The sequence below is a fragment of the Myotis lucifugus genome, unplaced genomic scaffold (assembly GCF_000147115.1).
Source record: "Myotis lucifugus unplaced genomic scaffold, Myoluc2.0 scaffold_33, whole genome shotgun sequence".
Classification (NCBI taxonomy): Eukaryota; Metazoa; Chordata; class Mammalia; order Chiroptera; family Vespertilionidae; genus Myotis; species Myotis lucifugus.
In genome coordinates this window covers 3,323,571-3,350,713 of record NW_005871081.1, presented here as the reverse complement: position 1 = coordinate 3,350,713, position 27,143 = coordinate 3,323,571, and the positions used below count along the sequence as shown (strand labels likewise).

At 40.2% G+C, this 27,143-nt stretch overlaps 1 protein-coding gene across 1 annotated transcript in view; it reads left to right on the top strand.

The window, feature by feature from the left end:
• Positions 1–85: 85 nt before the first annotated feature.
• Positions 86–27,143, top strand: part of MYO16 (myosin XVI) — a 524,958-nt gene continuing 497,900 nt past the window's right edge. The window contains exon 1 of the mRNA XM_023752474.1: positions 86–146. The gene's annotated coding sequence lies outside the window, so the exon portion shown is untranslated. The remainder of the gene's footprint in view (positions 147–27,143) is intronic.

Below are 27,143 nucleotides of genomic sequence, written 5' to 3'. Positions count from 1 at the left end.
CCCCGGGCGCAGAGGACCTGCCCGCCCCGCGCCCCGCGCCCCGCGGCCCGGCTCAGCCGCGGACCGCTCTCCGGGCGCCCCCGGGACGGACCCTCCGCGAAGGCGCGGCCCGCAGCTCCGGGCTCCCGCGGACCCTTCCGCCGCAGGTAGGAGCGAGGAGGGCGCCGTGCGCGGTCCCCAGCGCCGGGCAGGTGGCCGAGCAGCCTCGCCTCCGGGTCCGGAGGTCGGCGGGGAGCACCGCTCTCCCACCCCGCGGCGCCGGCGGCTCCCGGAGGGTGCGGAGTGCTCGCACCTGTGTCGCTGGTGCCCGGGGTGCCGTCCGGAGTCCCGGCGCGGAGAGGGGGCGTGGGAGGCGGCTGGAGGTCCCTTTCCCGGAAAGGGGCGCGGGGAGGCGTGTGAATGGGAGCGGAGAGCAGAAACCCGCTGAACTCCGGATCTAGCCCAGCGGAGGGGGCGAGGCTGGCAGTTCGGAGGGACCGGGAAGCCTCCGGTTGCTAAGGGAGATGGGGAAACGGAGTGGCCACCTCTACAGCCTCTGTGCGGGCGGCGGGGGGTAGGGGAATCGTTCCTTGTTCCTTTTTCTTCGGGCATGGAAAGGAGCGACTACTTCAGAGAACAAAGATGTAGGGGGTGGAGGAGGGCTCCGTGGCTGCTGCCTCTCCTAGTGATCTACTGACCCCTGACCGCGACCCCCGCCGGACAATGTCAGCCCCATTGTCTGGGAGCCCGGCGACTACGTGTTGGACCAAGTAGGCGGCTCGGTACCCACCGGAGGCTCTTCATTCAGGGCTCCCGCTCCCCGCCTCCCCCCACCCCACACACCCCCCCATCCTCCCTAGCTGGGTAAAACCAAGTAGGTCGGTGGAAGTGCTGGGTTTAATTGGTGCCTTTTATGCCCCTGAAAGTAATGAAGATGATTTCCATCAAGTTCTCTTAGCATTTCTATCATTTATGGAAAAGCTGTAGTTACTGCCCCCGGCTAGATCTCTGTTTTGGGGGAGGGAGCCAAATACATTTAAATTATGTGTTAATCGTTTGCCATTTAGAAGAATGATCTAGCCATTGGAGGAGGAGGGACGGTGTTTTGCTAAACTGGCCAGGTAAAACTTAGCTGCTCTGAGTTGGCCAGAGGAGTCCGTGAGCAGAAAAGGCAGGTGCGAAAGGCAGGTGCGAAAGGCGGTCCTTGTCCTGCCAAGTGCCTGAGCCCAGAAAGCGCTCGTCCTCTTTGAGCCGCGGGCTTTCTTTGAGGACCTCGGAAATGTCTGGGATCTCGGTTCAGGGGAAGGGTCAAATGTCCTGTGCATGATTGCCCTGGGCTGGGGGTGTTTATGAAGCCCCTGCAGCCTATCCGTGCATCGCTTAGTGATTTTCACTTAGAATTAACACGAAGAACAGGAGACGCTGAAGTCATCCATGAGCGCCTGAAATCAAAGCGCCAGGAGGGAGGAGGGGGCAAGCACCTGCCTGCACCCTCAAGCTCCTCTCTATGGGATAACCGCCCAAATCAATTTTGCTCTTAATAGTGTTAAAGTCTTTTTGAAGGTCACTTGTCATCCTGAATTAAGGCTCCTGCAATAACTACAACAACAAAAAAGTCTGTCTGTATGAAGATGTTTCGTTTATTAAAATTACACAAGTGTCTGTGACATATACTTAACATTAACAGCAGCTGTGGCTCCTCATCACCTGTGATCCACCTAGGTGAGCAGATGAGACTTATATTTGATGGGCTTCTTTGAAACCGGCATATATGGCACTGCTTAGAAAACAGTATTAATATGCCTCATGGATGTATTAGTCCCTATAAAAATCATCCAGAATGTGATATTTGCTTATTCAAGGAAAATAAGATTAATCAATACAATTTCATCTCGAGGGCATGGTGCTATGTTTGATTTTATCTGTGTCCTACAAGAACTGGGGGAGTGAAATGATTTATTCAGTGTATGCTAAGATAGTGGAAGTATTTTACTTTGCTTGTGCAATTAATACTTGAAAGATTTTTCCCCCCTCCGATGTGAGAATGCGTGAAGATACAAACTCCAGTAGCTGCTGTGGCAGGCTGTTAATGTGATCTGTGGGTAAGTCAGTCTGCCTGCAGATAAAGGAGAATGCACACTAAATATGAACCCCGTGCAGAACATGGATCTTCTTGAAGGAGATTAAATAAAAATAGAAACATGTCCTGCTCCTTAAGAAATCAGAAAACAAAATCTGTTGAGTAAAAGCATAATACATATAATGCACATAATATGTGTGTGTATCTTTATGTATCTGGTAACTTGCAGATCATTAAATGTGTTCAAACACTTGCATAAGTGAGAAAAGACATTGCATTGGAACTGGGATATTTGAAAATGATCCTTCTTTAAACTTGAGACTGTGGTTGGTTAGCTGAGCACTTGAAATGTTCAGCTCAATATAGCTGCCTTTCTGGGACCGTATGGCCAGGGCAAATCTGGGCCAATGACAGCACACGTTCCTAGAATGAGAAAACGTCAGGGTGAAGAGGAACGTGTGGAGTGATCTTTCCAGCTCCCATTACTACAAATGAAGAGAATGAGGTCCAGATGATTTAGGCCATTTTTTCAAGACCACAGAGCTAGATCTTGGCAAGGTCCTTCGTCTTCCCTGGGAACAGGAGTGTTAGATGTGTGGGAAGGTAGGGGGTTTGGTTATTTCCCTGAATGGAAGGCCCACAGGTGAATCCTTTGGTAGGTGGTAAGTTTTTACACCGGTGGTCTTCTCACTCCTCACCTCACCCCTTTCCCATGGGGTTCTCCTTCTGGCCACTCCTTTGTTCTATTCTTCTCTGTACTAAGAATAATACATTGTTCTGTAGGAGTTCCAGAGTGCAAAAAAGTGAGCATATCAATTGAACAGGAAAGATTAAAAATGCATCCAGTTTACCCATGTGGGTTTAAAAACAATTCAGGCATAAAAAAAGATGATTTTTGCCTGAAGTGCATTGAGGTGAGGAAGCAGTTATAGGAAGTAAAGTGTCTTCACCCATAGAAACTGAGAAGCTCATAGTAACCACACTTGACCATTTCATAAATTGCTTTTCCACCTAAGATCTCTCTTGATACAACTGGTCTTGGGAGGATGCAGGTGGGCATGGTCATTCATTCCGCATTCCCCATTTCAGATCATGGAAATCGGTTTCTTCTCCTTTGTATGGAAGCCCTCCTCCCTCCCCTATCCCCCAGCAAAATTAGATGCTCTTCATAGATGATCATCACATTGTATGTTTACCACCCCAACTCTGTTTATTTTCACCTTCGTATGCCAAACACTTGCCCAGAACGTGGCCCTCAGTAAGGATTCAGTCATTGCTTTTAGGATCTATTAAACTAATGAGTTCATTTAAATCAAGCATTTCTATTCAACTGGCCTCTTTTAATCAGGGACCTTTTTAAAGGGAATGTGCCAATAATTTTTAGATGATAAAATGATGAAAATGTATTAACAGCTCTGTCGTGACATTTCCTGAGAATGAGCAGTCATTCAAGGTCACAATAACTTGACTTAGAAAAGGAGAATGCACATCTCTAAGGACTAGGGCAGGGTGCTCCCTGGGCTGCCAATTCTGCATGCCCCAGAGGTACCCGTAAGAGTGGATTTCCTCAGCCTACCCCAGGCCTACAGAGTCAGAGTCTGAAATGGAACATAGGAGTCTCTCTCATCGAGCCCTGAGTGAATTTCATAAGTACTGCATTTGAGATCCACAGTGAGATGACCATCCAAGAGTTTACAGTCTCCTCCCTCCAGATAGATGCACCTCTCCTACTTTATATGGAATCGGCAAAGATGTTCTTATTTGGTTAATCTCATGTTTGATTACAGCAATTAAGGACACGACAATAAAGCAGGTCATTGGTTCCAAGGAAGTTTAGATTCACATTATCTAACTGTAACTAAAAGTATACACAGACAAAATGATGTTATTTTCAGATAGACTGTAAACTTTAAGTGGAGGAATTATATCAACTGATTTATTTTATATACCACACTGGAGTATAATACTTTGTACTGTATATAATTGTGTTAAAGGAACTATTTTAAATGACCTAGTCTTTTTATTTTCTGTAATGTGTTTATTTCTGTGAATATGAAAGAAGCTGGGAGTAGAGTGCTTACACTCACTCTACTTCCTTAGAGTTCATTCCTCAGGCTTTGTAAGCCAGCTTCTATTCAGAGGATGCTGCTGAACTAGTTTTCTCACTCTTCCGTCCCCTCACTGAGCAGCATTTGAAAGCTGACATCTCACCCCCTAGCTACCTCTGGTTCCTTTCTGTCTCGTTTGGCTTTTCTGCTCTTGTCCAGATCCTCAGATTGGTTCTCCCATGCTCTCTCCTTTGGCCTCGCTTCTCCTGCTTCCACACTGCACCAAGTTTCTCCTTTGTTCTCTATATGCCTGTGGCTGAGCTCCAGACCTGCATCTCCAATCCTGAGTTTTTAGGATATTTTTAGACCTGTATCTGCCTGCAGGACACTTTAACTGTGTGTTCCATACCAAGTCTGATTTCATTTATCCAAACTGGAGTTCATAATCTCTGTTACTGTCTTCAAGTCTGCCTCTGTTATTCCTGTTTTTGTTTTGTTTTTTTTTTACTTCTTTTCTTTCCTCCCCAAGTAGTAGAAGAACCATCCACCACAGTCTTTTCATTTATTTGCTCTTCCTTTTCCCTCCCCCACTTTCCATTTTGCATCAGTCATCAAGTCTTTACAATTTATCTTATAAATATTGCTGAGATTAGTCTTCTCTCCTCTGACCTTTTATGACTGACCTTGGTCAACTCTTCATCACCCCCTGCCAGGGGTAAGGGCTCAGTTCCTGATTCATCTTCCTGCTCTAGTCTTCCCTTCACATCCAGTCTTAGAGTTGCCAGAGTGATTTATCTTAACTGCAAATTGGCCGAGGATTCTTGTGGAAAAGACTTCAGTGATTTCCCGTTACCCTTATCACACAGTGCATGCTCCTCTGCAGATCCTACCTTGTCCTCCTTGTCCCCACCCTCCAGCCTCCCCTCAGCTATCCTGACCTACATCCCTGCCTTGGACAACACCGAGTTGCTTGGAGTCCTCCAATAGAATTTAGCATTTCTTAACTCGGAGACTGTATTGGTGCTCCTATGAGCTGTAGATGTGCTTTTTCTCACTTTGCTCACCTGGAGTCAAAGGCAGACCATCTTTCTCCAAACACCCATGTCCCATGGTTGTCCCTTTTTGGGTCTCTTTTATACCACAAACATCTTGTGCTTAATGTTCAGTGTTCCCTACTGTGTTTGAATATCTGACTTTACCCTGTGCTGTAATTATTAGTTCCTTACTCATCTCTAGGTTGATTCAGTGGTTCTCAACCTTCCTAATGCCACGACCCTTTAATACAGTTCCTCATGTTGTGGTGACCCCCAACCATAAAATTATTTTCATTGCTACTTCATAACTGTAATTTTGCTACTGTTATGAATCGTAATGTAAATATCTGATATGCAGGATATATTTTCATTGTTCGCGACCCACAGGTTGAGAACCGCTGGTAGATGTTATATGAATGGATATAAGCATTGCATAGGTAAAAGGCAAGTTGCCTCAGGGGCCCGAAAAATATCCTTTGGAGATATTTTGCCCCATAGTTCCCTATGCTGTGACCACTTGGAGCCTTCATCTCACTTTTGTACACCAGAAGTAATTTTAGAGTGTAATAAAGAATAAAAAGCATTTACTCGAGCAAAAGGCAGCCCAGAAGGCACAGTTTCAGGTAGCAACTTAAACGGGGTTCCACTGAAACAAAGGGGAGGCCATCTTTTATAGAGAAAGTTCCTGCCCAAGTTCCCAATTTTATGTGAATAGGTTGCCAAATTGTGCAGTTCTGATTTGTCAGTGTAGATACAAATGGAGATACAGTTTGTACAGTTATGGTTAGACAGGGCAGGCCTTAGTTACTTGGTAGAAAGATGAAATGAAACCAGGGCTCCCCTGCAGTGGTTGACTCAGACTGTATAAACAAGCCGGGCACAGTGAGGGAGAGGTTTTTCCTGGTATACAGAATACATGATGAGCCCTGTCAGCAAATGGCCACTAGACTATTATTCATAAACTAGAGGTATGGTGCACAGCATTTGTGCACTGGAAGGGGGGTGCCTCAGCCCAGCCTGTGCCCTCTCACAGCCTGGGACCCCTCGGGGGATGTCCACCTGCTGGTTTAGGCCCGATCCCACCAGGGGGATCGGGCCTAAGCCAGCAGTCAGACATCCCTCTCACAGTCTGGGACCCCTCATTCCTTACCGCCTGCTTGCAGCAGAGGTGGGAGAAGCTCACGCCACTGCCCCTGCGCTCGCCAGGCATGAGCCTGGCTTCTGACTGAACCATGCTCCCCTTGTGGGAGTGCACTGACCACCAGGGAGCAGCTCTGGCGTTGAGCGTCTGCCCCCTGGTGGTCATTGTGCATCATAGCGACCGGTTATTCTGCCGTTCAGTCAATTTGCATATTAGGGTTTTATTATATAGAATGTGGGCCTTTGTTTGGCCATGGGGAGTTCATCCCAGCAAATCAATTCCTTCTCAAGGTTCACATTGTCACTGATGGTTATTGGTGCCAGTTTAACACTGATAGGAATCTCTAATCTTGGGTGCAGTAAAGAAGAAAGTTACTCAGTGCAAACATCTCAATTATGATACATCATGGCTGTGAGAACAGTGCCAGTGGAGAAGCTCAATCTATTACAGCTCAATTATGAAGCAGCACAGCTATAGTGGTACTGGGGGGAGACCTCTCTCTGGCTAGACAGCTGTGGTCTGTAGGTGTCTGCTGTGCTCTGCCCTGCTCTTCTCCACTCTGGTCTGCCAAGATGTCTTCAGTGTTTCAGCTCCAGGGGGGAAACCCAGTTTTCTGTCTTCAGTGGAAGCACTCCCAGAGCCAGAGGGGAGCTGACTTATATAGAGAGAAGTCCTCACCCCTGGTCCCTGATTGGTCCGTCCTCATGCAAATGAGGACTCCAAATCCTTCCAGGTTGATTGGTCCAAAAGGCACTGTTCTGATTGGTCAGAATATAGCTACTCTGGTCCATGAAGATGTTAATGGGGATATAGCTGTGAAGTTTTAATTGATTTCAATCCTTTTGATTGAAATACAATTCCAGCAACTCCTTTTGAAGGGCTACTCACATGGCAGGAGCACTGTGCGGGCAGGGAGCTCAGTGCAGGCTTCTCCCGGAAGTGCAGATGCTGTTTTTAAATTTGACCCCAGTTAGTCACAAGGAGCCCTTCTTGGTAGGTATCTTCTTTCTCATTGTCCACAATGTCAAATGAATCTTCCTCCTCAGGGTCCACACTTTTTATTGAATCTCTTCTCTCTTCCATTTCCCCAGATCCTACCCTATTGATTCCTCTGACTCTTCATCTCTTTCTGCCTCCTATGAAAATCCTCTGTTTAATTTACAGATAAGGAAAAGAAAACCCAGAGAGGCTGAATAATTTATTCAAAGTTACACTGCTAGCTTAGGGTAGATCAGGATTTGCATAGAGGTCTGATTATTAATTCTGTGCTCTTATCACTGAGCAAAATTCCAGGTTCTCTCTTTTTAAGAGATAAAAAAATGTGTTTGTTTTTTTTTAACAAGTGCCATATAGAATACCATTACAGCCTGGGGCCACAAACCATAGCCCAAGGGCCAAATCAACCTGTAGCCCATTTGTGTACTGCCCATAAGTCAGTGGTTCTCAACCTGTGGGTCGCGACCCCTTTGGGGGTCGAATGACCCTTTTACAGGGGTCGCCTAGATCATCGGAAAACACATATATAATTACATATTGTTTTTGTGATTAATCACTATGCTTTGATTATGTTCAATTTGTAACAATGAAATTGGGGGTCACCACAACATGAGGAACTGTATTAAAGGGTCGCGGCTTTAGGAAGGTTGAGAACCACTGCTATAAGTGAAACTGCACTATTCACATTTTTAAAGGATACCAAACAAAACTCAAAACAAAGAATGTGTGACTTACCCAGACCCCATGGCCCTGATTGCTCAAAATATTTACTGTCTTGACCTTTACAAAGAGTATTTGCTGAGCCTGATACGAGGAACAATGGGACTAAAGGTGAAGTTCAGTGAAATTTATGTGGAAACTGACTTTGGTAAATAAACTGGACATAAAACAAGTTGTAGATTTACTGAATTTAAAGAAGCAAAAAATGAAGGTAGAACCTATACTTCATTCAAATGGTTGATACCTTTTATTTATTCCTTAAGTTTTTGATGCTTCTCATTTATCCATGAATAATTACCATAAAAGACATTATTAGAAGTAACTAATACAAGTAAAATAAATTAGGTAAATCCTCATAAAAATCACTATGGACATTTTTTGTTAGTAAAATGTGATTGAAGATAGGAGTTAGGGTGAGTTTGATGTCCAAGTTCTCACAAGCTGAACTGAATTTTACATAAAAATAGGCATTTGAATATTTTATTTTTATAAATAAACATTGGATGCATTCTTTTTCATTTTTATTACTGGAATTAGTTGGTGTTTTAAAAATAAACTTGGGAGGTTAAAGCCTCTAGCATGTGGAACTGCATGCCTTTAATGAACGCATTTAAAATATTAAATAGTTCCTTTAAGAATGATAAAGTCTTATTCAGGCTTACTCATTTTCTTTCTAATTTAGATTCTTGGTTATAAGCAGCTCAGTAATATGTGGTTGGGAGTCCCTGGGTAGACATCGCTTCATGAGCTCTGAAATCTTCTTTCAAAAAGTCTATTAATATGCCTTTTATCTTTACGATTTGGAATGGCAAGTCATTAACTTTACATTTATTTCACTGATTTAAAATTAAATGCAAGAGCAAGACAAAAGAACTTTGGCACAAGAAACAAATAACTTTATTAGAACAGAATACTGAGAAAATATATAGCTTGCTATTTATTTAGGTTTTAGCTTGCTCTTTCAGTGTAAAACAACAGTTTTCTGGAATAAACCTAAGACATGTTATTTCTTAGGAAAAGGCTTGCTAAAGCTACAGATAGATAAGAATCCAAATAAGGATGGTAACCCGTTTTCTTAATATAGATGGGCAACAGAAGCACTGGCGTGGGAAATTGTAATGCAGTGTAAATGGTCAGTGAGAGGGTGAGCTTGAGGTGGACCAGCACTGCTGGACAAGCATTGCTTGGAGTTCCAATCCTGCTGCTTACTTCTCTGGGACCATGAATACATGACAGAAACCTTTCTGGACTCATCTGTGACATGAGTGAGCAAAGTGCCTGCCTGGTAGGTTAAATGTGGGATTCAATGAGGTGCAATTGTCTATATGTGATTAGCTCAGGGCTCATCGCTGAGCAGAAGCTCTGTAAACATCAGCTATTGTTACCCGCCTCAGTAGCTCATAGCAGAGTGGATTTTGAAATGTTAGGAGGAAAGATCATTATATCCCAGTGGACAGAAATTGTAAATTCAGAAATGACAAAAAGAAAATGGGAGGCTTTAAAAGCAACATGATGACTTTGCAGTCACACGTTATTAAGAAAAAGTCACATAGAAATGTCATGTCACTCCCCAGGGCCACCGGTGAGATGACATTTCGTCAGGACATGTGTACCAGGTGGAGATTTGGGCAAATGTCCAAGCAAAGTAAGAAAAAAGAGTAATGTGAACCCACCCATAAGAAGAATGTCAGAACTAAATCTTATCATGAGTGCAGGTATTAAAAAGTGCTAAAGAGAATAAACAGGATTATTTTTGTCATGCCTAGAGTAAGAAGAGCAAGGCAGTGGTCAACTTCTGTTTAGGATTGTTGATATAAACAGTAAAGATGATATAAAAGTGGGTGTATCCATCAAGATTCTGGTCCCCAACCTCTGCATCAAAGGGAATGAGTTTTAAAAAAGAAAACAGTTTAGAATCTTGGATTAGACCTTAACATAGGTGAGGAAATTAAAAACAAAATGTAGCTCTTTTAAGTGAAATCAGATTAGGTTAAACTTTTTTGGGGAAAAAAAAGCCATTGTGATTTTGATAGAGATTGCATTGAATCTGCAGATCACTTTGGGCAATATGTGTATCTTATTAAGTCTTTTAATTCATCCACACAGGCCATGTTTTCATTTATCTTCTTTAATTTCTGTCATTAATATTTTGTAGTTTCAGCATACAGGTAATTTGCTTCCTTGGTTAAATGTATTCCCAAGTATTTTTTTAATGATATATATTACAAATTGGATTATTTTATTAATTTCTTTTTAAGATTGTTTATTAATAGTATATACTAAACACAACTATTCTAACAGTTATTTTGTGTGTGTGTGTGTGTGTGTGTGTGTGTGTGTAATATAGGGTTTTCTACATATAAGACAAAATAGATGATTTTACTTCTTCCTTTCCAATTTGGATGACTTTGATTTTTTTCCTTGCCTGATTGCTTTGGCTAGGACTTTCAGTACTTTCAGTACTATGTCGATAGAAGTAGTAAGAATTGACATCCTTGATTTGTTCCTGATTTTAGAGGAAAAGCTTCTAGTTTTTCAGTACTGAGTATGATGTTAGTTCTGGCCTTTAATATAATCTTTATTATGTTGAGGTAATTTTCTTTTATTCCTAGCTTCTTGAACATATTTATCACAACAGGGTGTTGAATTTTGTCATATGATTTTTTTCTGTGTCAATTGAGATAATCATGTGAATATTAGTCTTTCTGTTAATGTGGAGTATAAATTAATTGATTTTCATATATTGAAATATCCTTTCATCCCAGGGGTAAATCCCACTTGGTCATGTGATCCAACTGAGTGTGGCTCAGGACTTTTCTTCCCTTATTGAGAGTCTCTCTATCTCTCTCTGTCTTTCCACACTGTCCTACTGTGGCCATGACACTGTCATGACAGAAACTGGCCTGTACATAAAGCTATCACAAGATACAGCATAAGTTGAATGAGAAGAGAACGGGACTAATGCCATGATCAATCAGCACCTGAAACATCCCTCTTGTCATTACCTCTGAACTAGAATGTTTGTGGGTTACACAAGGACAATAATGAATTCTTTTAATTGAATTTTAATCTTTTAAAAGTGAGAATTATAACACTCATAGAGAAAAATGCATATAAATGCACACTTAACTATAAGGTAAATACATGTATCAGGAAATAAACTATTATAAGCAACTCCACTACCCACTGCCATTTTTTAGGTACTGGTTTCTTCTGCTTTTCTGTATAGCTTTATCATATATGCATCGCTAACACTGTGGTTTTGTTCAGTCTGATGGTCAACCTAATGTAAATGGAATTATCAATAATTGTTGCATGAGTTGTAGCTTATTCAGTTTCATTGCTGGACACATTTCTTTCAGAATGTATTTATCCATTCTGCTATTACTGAGCTTTGGGATTTTAGTTTTTAACTTGGGTATAATATGAATAATGCTCCTCAGTCAAGTCCTGGCATGCCTTCTAGATGAATATGTGTATTTATGTATATATGGTGTATACCTGGGAGGGAAGGGCAGGGTCATTAATATGAATACTCTAGATCAGCGGTTCTCAACCTGTGGGTCACAACCCCTTTGGCGGTCGAACAACCCTTTCACAGGGGTCGCCTAAGACCATCTGCATATCAGATATTTATATTACGATTCATAACAGTATTCAAGTCCTGGCATGCCTTCTAGATGAATATGTGTATTTATGTATGTATGGTGTATACCTGGGAGGGAAGGGTGGGGTCATTAATATGAATACTCTAGATGATTTAGATCAACATTTTGAAGTTTATAATAGATTGACATTTTGATCTAAGAATAAGGTGGAATTTATTAGGGAGAATTGTAAGCTTTGTTGATAGATTCAAAGTATCAATAGCACAGGTTCAAAATGTCTAAGATATGTCTTGATAATAGAATATTTGGAATAAATATGTGGGTGGTAGTTGACGAATGCTCAATGTAATATGCCCAATGCCACCATAATACATGCAGATATGCTACTGACATTGAAACTTAATGTTGAATATCCTGAGTAGTTGAGTTTACATTTAAAATAGTGTGATCATTTTGGGGAGTCATATATAATTAAGGATTTGACAAACTGGAATATATACTAAAGGAAATAAACCGGAATGGTTAAATCTCAGAAAGACCAATGTGAAAAGTTTATCCTGGGAAAGATATACCCTGGAAAAGGGTAGAGAGAATGTTGTTCCTTTCATGTTACCTATTTGTTATCTCTGTGTAGTCAACCTTGGAGCAGTGGGAGGGGTGGGACCAAACTGTATTAAGGCATATTTCATGTGTTTAATAGTTTAATATAAATTTGGGCTCTAATAAATTCAAGGGAAGGAAAAAATTTAACACATAGGGAGCTCACCATCAAATAAGTTTCAAATAGAAACAGGAGATGTCCTGGGTTTAGGTGGTCATTCATTAGAGTCTTTTCAGTATTATCTCTTTCGAGAGATGTAGGAAAAATTCACAGCCCCGAATAGGGACATCCTGGGAATCTTAAATCTCCTGCTCCAAGCATTTCTCCACTTCTTGAACAGAGAGGTATTTCTTCATCCTAAATTATAGCTTCCATTCACCATGTGTAATGTGACTAAGACAACTGTACCTGTTTTCCATATAAATAATTGCTACTTGAAAAGGGTTAAGGTCAAAACAAAGGAAAAAGTAACTTCTAAGGATAGATATGTAAAAAATGTTGTGCAAAATCACGAGCCATCATGATTATGTGGTCTTCTTTAGAGTTCCAACTTACTTAGCTCAGGACAGTCTTGATTTACAGAAGCAGGAATTATAGTGGAGGGGGTTCTTGTTAAGAAAAAAGAATGTCAGAATTCAAGATTCTTTACAAATTCAATGATTACTTTAATTTTCCAAGACAATTTAATAGCATTAAAAATATCAGACCAAAGGATGGACATACATTTAATGATGTGTCCTGAAACTGACACACTTAATAAAAGCAACACCATCCCTAAATATCTTGGAATACATGCTGCTTTAAAAGTGTTTAAGAAAATAGAAAAAAAGAAATCCTATTGCTTAGATATTTTCATATTTTCAAGAGATCAGTAGCATAATACATTTCTTAGGTCTGCAACATGATCATCTTACCAGAGGCAAGAAGTCCAGATTTCACACAGGTGAGCACAGAATAGTTTAATCTCGCATAGCAGATGGCTCCAGGTCAGTGGCCAATAACAATTTGTAACACACCAATGACAATGTAAGGAAGCCAGTTCTCTCTTTGGAATGCAACCTGCTTTATAAACCAGGCTGGTGACTTTTTCTGTAGGATAGAACTCTGTTTATCTCTTCCCTTCCTTTCTTCTTTTCTTCCTGTTTCCCTCTTTTCCTTCCTTCCTTCGGTCCTTCTTATCTACGGATTTAATTGAACTTAGTTGTTTTCTTGCTTGGATAAAAGTACTGCATATATAAGCACATTTATGTTTAACTGGCTGTGATACACAAATTTCAACAGTGTAAATAACAGTATAAATAAGAGGCACTTGGCCAAAATAAGCTGTATGCAAAAATCACACACAGTGTATATCAGGGCAAAAATCTAACTTTTACCCAAAGTCCAAATGCTTTGTTGAAAATTTACAAAAGCTATCTCCTAAATGGACAGTATGTAAAAGGAACAACAGGAACACTATTTATGGGATTCAAAGTAAATGTACTAGGTAATGGCTCTCCTGTCTCCTCTTCCCCTTTAAAGAAGAAACTGAAGTTACTGGCATTGTATGAATTAACTGAAAACACAAGTTTTCAAAAGTTAAGTACTTGTACATTTTAATACAAATATTCCTTGACAAGACAGCTCTGGGACCATTAGTTTACAAGGTAACAATTTATTACAGTTTTGAGTATATTGTTACTGAGGAGGTAAACTGAGGATAAAACTTGTAACATATTACATTTCTTTGAGTTTCCATTGACCTTCCTTCTCTCTCTTCGTTCTTCCCTATCTCCCTACTTTTACATGACCTGGGGCAAGTCATTTAATGTCAGGGCAATGGTGTCCTAATTTATGAAGTGTGCGTCATAAAATCTGTCTGGTCTGCTTCAGATTTAGTAAGCATTAAATGAAATGATGCATGTGAAAGTCATTTTAAAATCTATATATGCTCTCTATACACACTATATATTGCTAATATATATAACAAATAAGTAAAAATGTACAATTACAATTGTAATGAAATCATGTCATTTTACTTGAAAAGATCAATTTATATGTGTGAGTAAATATATAATTAGACTATATCTGTTATTTGGATATCAGAAATAATTTTTTATATCTGCATTACGAATTTGAGACTCTGTTTTTTAGAACGTTGCCAATAAGTATTCATTTGGGGAATTAATAATCTTGAAATCTTGACTTAATAAAATATGGCAGTCCCATTGAACAAATTGGTATTTGTCAAGGAGAAAATTGGCTAGTAAAAATCTATTGACAATCTGTTATATTTTTACAATTCTATTAAATTATAATATACATAGAAATTCTCTTCAGTCTCAGATACATTGAAGTCAGTAAACTTATAACACACTCTGTGATGTGGACAATCAATGTAAAAACACAGAAGACAAATGAGATTGCATCAGAATAAAAGTGTGTATTATCAGAAGTGAAGATATTGCAGTGACTAAGAGCTCTTTCTTCCAGCATTGACTAGCAGCAGATGCTCTGACACTCTTCTTCCAGCCGACAGAGAACTGGCATTTGTTAGGATTTGGGCCAATGGACTCAAATTACTCTGTGTAATGGGTAATTCCATCTTGCATATGTCCTCCCCCTCCCTCATCCCGCATCCCGCCTCTCCCTTCTTTCCTTTCTCTCTCCCTTTTTTTCATTCTTCAACTAGAGGCCCAGTGCATGGATTCGTGCACATTGAAAGAAAATTAATGAGAAGAAATATTTTAGAGGCCGGGAGGGACCACAGGAGGTTGGCTCCAGGGTGTGTCTGGCTCATCTCGCCCAGTCCCGATCGGCCGGACCCCAGCATCAAGCTAACCTACTGGTTGGAGTATCTGCCTCCTGGTGGTCAGTACGCATCATAGCGACTGGTCGAACGGTCAAATGAACAGTCGGACACTTAGCATATTAGGCTTTTATTATATAGGATTCTTTCTTCCATTTTCTTTCTTCCTTCCCATCTTCCTTTTATCCAAAGTATCTGTGTGCCTGTTGGGCTACACATGAGATGGGAACAGCACATGACATGTTCTCTGACTTCCTGGGACTTACCATCAAATGAAGAGAAGGGAAATAAGCATGGGAAAAAGGCAAGGCAGAGCACAAGCCAATGTGTGACTGTCTGACCCAGCAAGACAGGAGTAGACAGTGCATGCTAGAGACATTCCCAAGAAGGGCAGAAATTCCCGAGAATGACACTAAGATGGATGGGGAAATTTCATGGAACTGCTGTGAATCTTAGATGCCTGAAGGACAGATATAGTTAAGTTATCTTATATAATAAAAGGCTAATATGCAAATCGACTGAACGGTGGAACAACAGGTCACTATGACATGCACTGACCACAAGGGGGCAGATGCTCAATGCAGGAGGAGCAGGGCTCCCACAGGGGGAGCACCACTCAGCCAGAAGCCCTGAGCCAGGCTCACGACTGGTGAATACAGTGGTGGTGGCAAGAGCCTCTCCCGCCTCCGTGGCAGTCAGACATCCCCCGAGGGCTCCTGGACTTCGAGAGGGCGCAGGCTGGGCTGAGGGACCTCCCCACCGCCCAAGTGCACGATCTGGTACACCGGTTCTCTAGCATATAATAAATAAAGGGAGGTTATATGATAAGATTGTATTGTGTGTTAACTGTTTATTGAAATTCAGTGTTGGGTAGCAAATAGAGCAAACAATTGAAACTTTTGAAATGAATTCCAACTTATTTTAATTATTTATGATATTTACTTCTAGCACAGATATCTGTTAGAGGAAGAATGTCTTGTGTTTTGGTTCCTTCTATCTCAAACATAATTGACTGTAGTGTAAACATCTTAGGTGTCTGCATGCTGCTTACTCCCTCGCCTAGTGCAGCTGCCTGGTAAGTAGCCCTATTCAAACTGCTAACTGTCCTCTTTAAGTCTGGTAATCTGCCTCTGAGCCTGGTTTTTCGGACCTGAAGTAGTTTTGCTTGTAACTGTAATTATATTTAATGATCTGTTTTATAAATACAATGGTTTTTCCTTCCTGTGGGTAGTCAACTGGATCTGGATGTGGAAAAAAATAGATGAGAAATGAGCATTACATATTTCAGAAAATGTTTCTATTTTTGTGTATATTTTCTACTTTGTTCTAGATTTATGTTAAATACAACTTCATTATTATTCATCTCAAACAACATAAATAGTATGATTTTTAGATCCATGGATATGTTTCTTTGCAATTTTCTCAACCTTTCTTCTCAATAGAATATGTACAGAGTTGTATACCAAGGATGCTAAATAAGTAGTTATTACTTATTTTCCAAATATAAAAGCAAAATCAGTCATGAAGGAAACAAGGAAACAAACTTAAATATAGAACTATTTGGCACAGCTAATGAAGATATCCATATATTAGAAAAAAGAACTGGGCCAGAATGTTGGAGGTACTCAAATTCTTTCCCATTCAGAAGGCAATAACATGTATGAATTATGTGATCCAAGTAATGTGCTGGTCAGCAGGCCTCTGGCAATGTGTTCCTGTTTGTTTACTGAATGAATGAAAAAATGAATACTTTAAATGAATACTTCCATATTATCTGTTACACTAGTATTTTCCTCATGGATTTAAAATTATGTTTCAGGAGAGTTCAATTCTTTAATGCCCCAAGTTCTGAAAACATACCAGTATGTAATTTTTCATGAGTGTATTATTCTGCTAAGGCTGATGTAACCAAGTACCATGGACTGGGTGGCTTCAACACAGAAATTTATTGTCTCAGTTCTGGAGCTAGAAGTTCAAGATTAAGGTGTCTGCAGGGTGGTGAGGGAGACTGTTCCACACCTCTCCCCTAGCTTCTGGTTGGTAGGCTGCTACTTTGGTGTTCTTTGGCTTATAGATCTCTTTCTTCATCTTCAGTGCATATCTGTCTCAGTGTCCAGATTTTTTCTTTTATAAGAACATCAGTCATATTGGATTAGGATGGGCCTATTTCCAGATTAAGGTCAAATTCTGAACACTGGACACTAGTACTTCAACATATGTATTTTTTGTGTGTGTGGCTGGGGATACAATTCAAGCCATAACAGAGAATATCCACCCTGGCCAGGTGGCTCAGTTGGTTAGAGCATCGTCCTGATATACCAAGGTTGTGGGTTCAATCTCCGGTCAGGGCGCATACAAGAAGCAACCAATGAATGTATAAATAAGTGGAACAACAAGTCTCTCTCTCTCTCTCTCTCTCTCTCTCAAAATCAGTTGATTAAAAAATGCCAAAGAAAGGCCCCAATCTTTTCTATGTAAGTGATACTTAGAGGGTAAGATTAAATGTAGACTGGGCAATGTAACAGAGATTTAGTAAGATGAATATTAGAGTGGAGAGAGGTCCTGGGTATAATGGTTATAATGATGAAAAAGCCATCATGTCTGGTCGGGGAAAGCCAAGGAGGTCTTAACCTCAGAGATAGATTCTAAAGTTGAAGAATGTGTTGGAATTTGTCCAGTGAATACAAATCTCAAATTTAACTTATCTGGAAGGAAACTCAGTTTTTGAATTAAACATCTTCCTTATCATCTAATTCCATTAATGGAGTCAATGGAATTAGTCTTCTCTCTCCTCCATCATTTCCATTTAAATCACAAATCTTATCTCTTCTTTTCTCTCAGAATAACAGTGTTCTTCCCTCCCTTCCATTTTCACTGCTATAAATCTTATCTCTTCTTTTCTCTCAGAATAACGGTGTTCTTCCCTCCCTTCCATTTTCACTGCTATTCCGCAGTGGCAGGTCTTACTTCTGGAATGCCAGGATATCCCTAAATTTGTCATCTTCCCCTCATCATCCTTCCTGCACATCACTACCAGATTTATGCCTTTAGTACCAGTTTGGTCATTACTCTGCAGGCCCAAACCTTCAATATCTTTCCATTACTCTACCAATATTATGCAAGGTTTTCATTCCAGGAGTCAAATATTTTCATAGCCTGACCCCAGCCTACATTTCTCAAGTCCACATTGAGAAGGATAAAAGAATCTCAGCTTGCCAATGGACTTTAGAAGTCATCTGGTTTATTCCTCCATCACATATAAGAATCCTCATGACATCTCAACAAGGTGGTCATGTCTTCTGTCCCCAGTTCCAGGAACTTTGCCTGTTAGAGAGCTGACTTATGTTCATGACCGTGTCAAGCGTGTGTGTGTGCTTTCTCACTTCTGCATTGTTTATGGCACTGTTATGTTATCTTTTCTGAAATATCTACACCTTTGCTCCTGTTCATCCCATCATTCAGGACTTGTCTAAAATGCAGGCACTGCTATGAAAAATGACTGTGGCACTTAGATTATAACAATTGAACCAAGGATTGTGCTGTGATGACAGAGGATAAATGACAAATGTGAGCAAAATGATGAAATAAAGATTGAGATGATAATAGAATATAGGAGAAAACATGTAAATGGAATTTGGATATAAAGGTTTTTTTAAAAATATGTTTTTTATTGATTTTAGAGAGAGAGAAATGGAGAGGGAGAGAGAGAAACGTTGATCGACTGCTGGGGATTGAACCTGCAATCCAGGCATATGCACTGACTGGGAATAGAACCGGGTGACCTCTTGGTGCATGGGACAATGCTCAGTCCATTGAGCAACACTGTCTGGGCAGGGTTTTTGTTGAAATTTTACGTTTATATAAAATTTATTTTTGAAAACATGAAAATTTAAAAAGCAACTTGAATATTTTATGCTATTTCTGATTTCAAGTTAAAATGAACATCCTACAATTTATATTTATAAACCCTTTTGAAAAAATCAAACTACTATGATATGATTAGTCCATATTCAGGAGTGATCACAGAGAGGAAGTATGGGGACGAAAAGTACACACATCATAGGCACAGACATTACCTCTGGGTTCCACTAAGAATAAAAACCAAAATCACCTTACAATGCCGTTAGATAAAATATGAATGAGTGCAGCTGGTGCTGCTAACTAGTCTACCCCTCTTCATTTGCTTTCTCATGAATATATTCCATAGTGGAGAATTATCGCCTCAAAAACAACCTTACTTAATATATATGCTAGGAAGCAACGTGATAGCTAAATTATTTGGATCTGCCAGTTATCACCAGGTGATAGGCATTTGTTTGTTTATAATGAAAATAATTAAATTAATGGAGTAATGAATGCCATTTACCAAATGTTGGGAAGGTTGCACTCTGTTTCCAGTCCTTGGACCATGGGGTGAAGTTGCCAGGTTTTGTAATTTTATTTGAATGCACATTTGAGTGGCATTTTGTCCCTGTTTCACAGTGGCCTTTTATGGTTTGTATTTTCCATCTGAAGAGGCAGCCCTGTATGAGAAATGAGCCCTGGCCTCCCAGCCAACAATACTGGCCTGGCCACCAGGATCACATCCTGATCCAACTAATGTTTTCTGACTATGTATGTATGTATGTATGTATGTATGTTTTCTGACTCTTTAGAAGCATCTATAGAAAATATAAAGTGGTAAATTCATGAGCATCTAGAGGTCTAGATTAGGGTTTTTCAACCTCAGCACTATTGACATTCTTTGTTTTGGGGTCTGTCCTATGCATTATAGAATGTTTAGCACCTCCCTGACCTCCAACCTAGATGCTGGAAGCCTCCCTCCCCGCCCCCATCTTGACAACTAAAAACGTGTCCAGACATTGCCAAAAGGTAAAAGGAGCAAAATATGTGCCCAGTTGTAAAGCACTGATCTAGACATTAGCAGCAACTTCATTATCTTATTTTTCATTATATTGAGTGCTAAATACTTTGTGGGGAACACCTACTCAATGAGTCAATGTGTGATTGCTTAGCATGCCATGGAGGCTTATTACCTTATTAAAGGGGCTTTAACAAGAGGCCTGAAACTAAAACCCATACATTTATGGTTCCTTCTATGTGTACTACACAGAATTTAAATGATGTAGAATTAATTACTTTTTACTCATCTTACACATTTTCTGTGTATATTGCTTGGGCAAATGATGCCAATTTTTTTTTAAGTTTGGCAACAGAAGCTGCTCTTCATCCTCCTACTTCTGATTTATTTCTTTTAGGGGACAGGGAGGAGGGCAGCGGTGACACCAGCTGGTGAATGCAGAATTAATTACAGAGTGTTTCCCTCAAAAAAAGACACATGGATTACCAACCTCTAATGATTTTTGGCAGCTGTTCCTGTCCTTTTAAGATTACCAGTAACTGGACAGATACTTTATTCTTTTTCTTGGAAGCGTATGTTGCAATTCTTTTTGGGATTTGGACATTAGAAGCTTTGTTAGAGGCACCACAGCTGATGAAAATTTTAGGCTGTATGTGATCTTGACTCAGAAATCTGGTATAAAATTTATTAATTCACTGACTTTTAGGTAGCACTTGAATTACGGTTAAATGCAATTGAATAAATAAATTTCAAAAAAATATTGACTTAGAATTAAAGTATATGTGTCTTAAAGGTAGAAAACTTTCAGATAGGTGAAAAGTGATCTTTCTGTTTATGTTGAATTTAAAAAAGAATGATCTCAACAATATTTAAATGGCTCTTAAAATCTGCTGTGTTCATAATAAAAAATATTTTTAAAAATGAAAAAAAAAACCACACAAACCACACGTTTAAAAGTAAAAAAATAAAGTGCTGTGTTCATGGCAGCAGTTGGGGAGATATTCCTTCCTCTCCCCAAATGCTGATCAGTCAATGGTTTAATTGCATTGAAATAGAGCCTTTCAAAAAAAATGCAGGTGGGTTAAAACAAACTGCTACTGTTGCCGTAGGGGGTATCACTCCATTCTATCTTCTCTGTACCATGATAGAATTCCAGAATTTCCGGCAGTTTTTGTACTTCAAGAAGTAATTGGAATACCTTTCCCTGTCATAGTTATTTTCATCTATACATCTGGTAGAAGCATCAGATTCCAACAAGCAAGCATTTGCTATATGAAAAAATCTTATATAAGTTAAATCATTTCAATTTAAATTGTAGAGCTGAAAGGAAGGACCTTACTAGTCTCAAAAATACAATCTACACACAGTTTTTAATTTCTCACTCCCCATTTTGTCATCAGTCCACTAAATTTGAATTTAGGCCAAAGTGTTTTACTAACTAGTCCATTGGATATTCCCATAAATATTCTCTTTTATTTTTGCCCTTTTCCCCCTAGGCATCATGCTGCAGATTTGATTGTTAATATTTTTCTCTAGTTTATCACTTTTTTATTTTTATGAAGAAGCAATATAGTGTAAGGGTTAAAAATTCAAACTTACTGTCAAACTGCCTGGGTTTGAATCTTTGTTCTGCAATAGTCTGATCTTGGAAAAAACCATTAAAGGTGCCATCTTGTTCTTTCATTGACAATGAAGGTCATGTTATTACATTTGGATGGAGTTACAGAATACTCTGGGATCACAGATGGTGAGTTAATTGTGAAGAGGTTGGTGGATAAAATCAACCTACTCTGGCAAAATGGCCCATAACTTTAAGTGAACAAGCACAGCTTTCGAAGACAAATTTCTAACAAACGTAGCATATTACAACCAGCATTCATAAATACAGTCCTTGGAACTTTTGAATTATTTAAACATGCTTTTCAATATTTATAATAAAACAGTTCCCCCTCCCCACATTAAATCAAGTGAGTTGCTCTAGAAATTCAAGTTTACAAGGACATGTTACAGATTAAGTATAGTCAATTTGAGTTTGATGGTAAATAGTAAGTAAATTTCAACACCCTTTTTCTTATTTTTTAATATCATGCAATAGATAAGTGCAGGCTCTGTTTCATCACATTCTCTATATCGAAACTCAGTTCTTTTTATGCTTCCTTATTAAACTGTGCGGTAAGGCTTACAGCCTCTGGCTCCAGTTATAGTTTTGTGTAAAAACACTGAATCAAAGAATATAGAGCTTATACATTTTTGTTTTCTACCCTCTCATTAAAGAAATTATTAACACAGATTCCATTAGGTGCTCAAAATTGTTTGGCAATTTGAATCATAGTGTATATGAGTCATCAACCAGTATAGAGTGGTCGTTTTTGACATCACCATGGTATAGTATCCTATATAATAAAGCAGTAATATGCAAATTGACCATCACTCCAACACAAAGTGGCCGCCCCCATGTGGTCAAAGATGGCCACCACAAGATGGCCGGCAGGGGAGGGCAGTAGGGGGGGACCCAGGCTGGCAAGGGAGGGAAGTTAGGGGTGACCAGGCCAGTAGGGGAGGGCAGTTAGGGACAACCAGGCCTGCAGGGGAGGACAGTTGGGGGGGGGGACCAAGCCTGTAGGGGAGGACAGTTAGTGGCGACCAGGCTGGCAGGGGAGGGCAGTTGGGGGCGACCAGGCTGGCAGGGAATAGCAGTTAGGGGCAATCAGGCAGGAAGGCAGGCAGGCAGGTGAGCAGTTGGGAGCCAGCAGTCCCAGATTGGAGAGGGTGCAGGTGGGGCTGAGGGACACACACCCCCTTGCACAAATTTTGTGCACCGGGCCTCTAGTAAAAACATATTTTTTTAAAAAACAACCAACACTATTTTAAATGGAAAAACCAGTGATACTTGGCAATAGAGGTTATCCATTGAAATGACTTTATTAACACAAATGGTATTAAATCCTAGCTGGGGACCCTACCAAAATGTTAGAGATGTAAGAGATCACTAACCACCAAACTAAGGACATTCTCTTTGACATAATCACAAAGATTGAGAAAGAACTGAAAAGAGAGTAACTTGCCCACTGGAGAGCTCATTCCTATTTAATGCTGTGTCCCTGTACCACCTAAAATCCTCGTTTCAGAAACATTACAGTCCTCCTCCCAACTAGGCCTAAATAAAAGAAACTATTCACACTAGTCTATATAATAAAAACCTAGTATGCTAAGTGTCCGGTTGGCCATTCAACCAATTAAAGCGTAGTGTGCCAATGATATGCTAAGGCCACTCAAGTGCTCACTATGACGTGCACTGACCACCAGGAGTCAAGACAGTCAATAGGTTGACCAGTTGCTATGATATGCACTGACCACCAGGGGGCAGATGCTACGACTGGTATGTTAGCTTGCTGCTGGGGTTCGGCCGATTGGGACTGAGTGAGATGGGCCGGACACGCCCTGGATCCCTCCCACGGCCCCTCCGTGGCTGGGCAACCTTCTGCGTCCCTCCCCGGCCCCGATTGTGCACTGGTGGGGTCCCTTAGCCTGGCCTGCTCCCTCTCACAATCTGGGACCCCTTGGGGGATGTTGGAGAGCCAGTTTGGGCCTGAAGGCAGTATGAGCAGTCGCTATGATGCTCACTGACCACCAGGGGGAGACGCTCAATGCAGAAGCTGCCCCCTGGTCATCAGTGTGCTCCCACAGAGGGAGTGCCGCTCAGCCAGAAGCTGGGCTCACAGCTGGCGAGCACAGCGGCGGTGGCGGGAGCCTCTCCCGCCTCTGCGGTAGCGCTAAGGATGTCTGACTGCTGGCTTAGGCCCGATCCCCACAGGATGTGAGCCTAAGTCATCAATCAGACATCCCCCGAGGGCTCCCGTACTGCAAGAAGGCACAGGCCAGGCTGAGGGACCCCCCTGAGTGTATGAATTTTGTGCACTGGGCCTCTAGTATACCAATAAAAGATTTCTTTGGACATAAGAGGGAAGTGTCACAATTTATTCTTTTTTTTTTTTTTTAAAAAAACATGTTTTTATTGATTTTTAGAGAGAGGACGGGAGAGGGAGAGAGAGAAACATCAAACATCCTGCATGCCCCCTACTGAGAATCGAGCCTGTAACTGGGGCATGTGCCCTGACCAGGAATCAAACCCCTTAACCAACTGAGCCACACCAGCCAGAGCACAATTTATTCATTTTAATTGTAAGGATGATTACTATAAGAATCTTAATTCAGACAAAATCCTGTTTGTTTTGTCTACCCTATTAAATTTTTCCTTTTCAGTCGCCCCTTGTAGTGTGTCTGTGTTAACAGGTATACCAGTGAAAGGATTTTTTGAAACTGAGGCTGTTTTTCTGTTTATTCACAGACTTCCATGTTTTATGCTCCTTGTTTTATGATTCCTTTATATTTCACGTGTCTTTGGAGTAAATGCTTCACTGCAGTGACAGTCCACTCCTTCTGACCTGATTCCATTGTTTGACACATGGGAAGTTGCTAACCATGGGGTACCCAAGCATCTGTTGAATTATGAGGAAGTAAGATTACAGTAAACAAGAGGAGTAGAGTAGTGATAAACATTTACAGATGTGAAACTTTAAGCAATTGTTACTAATGCTCCATGAACCAAATTAGCATATATTTACCATATCTGACAGCTTTTAAAATATGGTATTTTTTTTAAGTGAAAGCATTGTAAATGAGGTGAAGGGCAAAATCCCATAAAGAGACAGACTCTACAAACAGTTATTAACCTTTGGGCCAGATGGCACAACTTGAGGCTGTTTATCAAGATCTGAGGATAGAAATTGGGACAAGAACCATTAAGTCCAATGCCAAGAATAAGACAAGAAACTAACATAATGAGAAGGCATTATTCCACTTGAATAAATACAGCAAGATTTAAAGTTCAGATTCTTATATTAACTGGAAAAAATGAGTTACTTAGATTGTATTTCATGGCTGGGAGGAGTAAGGACAGAGATAGGAAATGGGCAAGGAAGAAGTTAGGAGACAGTACAGACTCATTTTTCCTTTTCTTTTTTTTACATTTTATTTCATTTTCTCTTTTCTGTCCCTCTCTTCCCCCCTCCCTCCTCCCCTCTTTTCTTTTCTTTTTTTCTTTCCTTCTTTTTTCCTCTCAACTTTTAACTTTTTTCTTAGAAGACATGGGATAAAAAAATGATGATACTTTAACCAAAGGAAGAGAAGGGAAGGTAAACAGGAAAAAAATCAAAGGTTTAAACCAGTCTAAAGTACCCGGTCAGAAGAGATGTTCAATAGCACTGTCTGAAGTCCAAGAAAACTCCTGAGACCAGAGAGAGGATTAACAACGCAGAATTAGAGAATTGATTTATTTTCTTTGACCCTGGCTGGGCCACCTCTTTTGAGCACCCTGGTAGAACGAATAAATCCTTGGTCTAGAAGGCGGGATTTCGTTCCAGTTGTGTATTTACTAGCTGTGTAAGAAATGCACTTAACTAGTCTCATTCTATGTTTCCTTAATTAAAAAACAAAAGGTTGGATTTGCTTCACCCAAATTATTGTTCCTTTGTCACCAACAAGGCCTCCATATTTTTAAAAAATCTCCTTATATTTTCCCCCTCTACCTTTCCAAATCCTTCAAAACATAACTTAAATACCATTTCCTCCAGAAAGGTTTCCTACTAATTAATCCCAATTTGAAATAATCTCTCTACTTCTAAATCCTAATTCCAGCCACTAATGATGTCTGCTAATTAACTGTCAATTAGTTATGTATTGCATTATATTTGTTTCATTGTTAGCCTGGTATTTTCTTATATACTTTGTTCTTATATGTTTTGATTCTCATCACTTCACCTTCATCATTAAGATTACTAGGGTATTTGGGGCAGGGAGAGTTTCATATACTCTTTTATCACTACAGCACCTACCATGATCCTTAAAGACAATACGTTCTTCATTAAATACTTCTTCATTCGTTATTTTTAAAATATATATATTTTTATTGATTTCAGAGAAGAAGGGAGAGGTAGAGAGAAATAGAAACATCGATGATGAGAGAGAGAATCATTGATTGGCTGCCTCCTGAACACCCCATAACCTAGGCATATGCTCTGACCGGGAATCGAACTGTGACCCTCTGGTTCATAGGTCGATGCTCAATCATTGAGCCACACCAGCCTGGCACTTCTTCATTTGTTGAATTGTCAATCTGGAAATCTTATATATTTCCACATTAAGCCTATTTTTATAACTTAATAAAGTGCCCTCTTTTGGAATCTCAAAAATATTCCAGTTGGGAAGAAAAATAATCTCCATATTTTTTTAAAATTTATATTTCCTCTGTTAAAACCGCATCAGGGTCAGCTCCTTGCTCTCCAGAGCCAGCAATGTTCCCCATGCACATGGACTAAAAATGTTGGGAAAAATCAAATGGATCATCAGGAACAGAGTGTGGACCACAATTTTGTTGTCTTCAAAGCATTTTTTCCCCTTGTACCTGACCCTTAATTGTGCTGTACATTACTGAATTGGCAGAGTAAATTCAGTAATACAAAAGAAAATACAGCCCCATTTTGAATAATGTTATTTTAATTAATGCTGATTTGCTTAACCACCAGTGTTATACCTCACTGGGAATACCAAACACCTCTGGTAATGATCCATGGTTGAACAGGACAAGTCTTAGGATGATTTTAGCTAAGTTAGCATACTCATAGCCCATGTATGGTGTAGCGTGTATTCCCATAGGTCTACCCAGTTAACACACAGTGACAGAGCAGTAACTTTATTGAAGAGTATTCCCTTGCTTTCTCTCTCACCAGGATTTTCTGAAACTCCACATCTCTCCCAACAATTTGTGGGTTTGTGTTTCCTCTTCCTGGTTGCTTCCAGAGTGGGCTGTGTGTTGATGTGGCTCTGTATTGCCTGCTGCAGACCCCCAGTTACCACTGCAAATTCTTCCACCTGCTGTTTCGAAGTCACTTCCAAGTTCTATGGATGGATTGATCCTAGAGAGAGATGAGCCTGAAGGATGAAAACCCACGCTTACACCACCTACAGGGTGTCAGTAGGAGGAAAGAAAATGGCCAGGAAAGAAAAAAATAGGAGATGCACTAAAAAAAGTAAGAGAGATGAAAAGGGATGGTGGATAGTTCTAAAAGTTGTAGACAACAGGGAAATCATTAATTGTATAGTGTGATAGGATTATAGGACCGGATCTTTATTTCTAGGATCTTTATTTCTAACACTGTTTTTTTTTTTTTAGAGAAATTAGATTTGAATAGATCAAACATCAGTCTATGTTACTTAATTTAAGAATGG